Source organism: Otolemur garnettii, unplaced genomic scaffold, assembly GCF_000181295.1.
Source record: "Otolemur garnettii isolate 467f Iridium unplaced genomic scaffold, OtoGar3 scaffold00094, whole genome shotgun sequence".
NCBI classification, from domain to species: domain Eukaryota; kingdom Metazoa; phylum Chordata; class Mammalia; order Primates; family Galagidae; genus Otolemur; species Otolemur garnettii.
The window spans coordinates 3,401,906-3,403,373 of record NW_003852489.1 but is presented as its reverse complement, the minus strand read 5'-3'; positions in this window follow the sequence as shown (position 1 = coordinate 3,403,373).

Below are 1,468 nucleotides of genomic sequence, written 5' to 3'. Positions count from 1 at the left end.
TCTCAAAAAAAAAAAAAAAAAAAATCAGGACTGTCCCGCCAAAATTGGGACGTCTGGTCACCTTACTTAAGCCAGGAGTTGAAGGTTGCTGTGAGGTGTGACACCACAGCACTCTACCCAGGTTGACAGCTTGAGGCTCTGACTGCAGCTTGTAGTCCCAGCCATTGGGGAGGCTGAGGTAAGAGGATTTCTTGAGCTCCGGAGTCTGAGGTTGCTGTGAGGACAAAAGTGGAAATGAAAGCCAGGGATTTTGAAATGTTTGTGGAATACAAGCTTAAAAAAATAATTTCTCAGGCTAAAGGCTAGGCGCTCATAGCACAACAGTTACAGTACCAGGCACATACACCTAAGTTGGTGTGTTGAAACCCCACCCAGGCCAGCTAAACAATGACAACTACAACAAAAAATAGCTGGTGTTGTGGTGGGCACCTGTAGTCCCAGCTAATTGGGAGGCTGAGGCAAGAAAATCGCTTAAGCCCAAGAGTTGGAGGTTGCTGTGAGCTGTGGTGGCACAGCACTCTACTGAGGGCGACATAGTGAAACTTTGTCTCAAAAAATAAAATAAAATAATTTCTCAGGCTAGGAAGAACAGATACTTAAATGTTAACTGTAGTGAGATTTGTTTACTTTTGTCCTCTTTGCACATCCTTTTATATATTTTTATTTTTTAAAATCAATCTTATTTTTTAGAGCAGTTTTAGGTTAACACCCAAACTGAGCAGAAAATATAGTTCCCATGTATCTCCTGCCCCTACACAGGCACAACCTCCCCCAATATCAAAATTCCTGCTCCTGTAGAATTTTTACAATGGGTGAACCTGCATTAACCCATCATTATCATCCAAAGTCAGTCATCCACATTCGTATTAGTGTTTAGTCTCACACATTTTAGAGAAGACAAAACTTTAATGACATGTATCTACTACCATAGAATCATACACTATAGTTTTAATGCCCTAAAAGTCCTCTGTGCCCTGTCTTTTCATCCCTTCTTTTACATCCCAAACCCTGGCAAAGACTGATCTTTTTACGGTCTATATACACAGTTTTGCTTCTTCTAGAATGTCATACAGTTGTAATCATACAATATATGGTCTTTAAAGAAAGGTTTCTTTCACTTAGTAATAGGGATTTGAGGACTTTTCGTGATTTGATAGCTTATCCCTTTTTATTGCTGAGAATATTCACTTCTATGTATTACCACACGTATTCATTCCCCTGAAGGACATCTTGGTTGCCTCTAAGTTTTATCAACTATGAGTAAAGCTGCTACAAACATGTGTGTACAGGTTTTTGGTGAGGACATCCTCTTTTATATTTCTATTTTCCAGTGTTTCTACAATGAATACTTTGTTCAATTTGTAATTATATTCAAAAATTCTTCTTTAAAGAAAGGTAGAAAGCGTCAACTCCTTTTTTATTTAGCTGGAATTCAGGAATTGTTTGAATGATTACAGTTTTTTTTTTT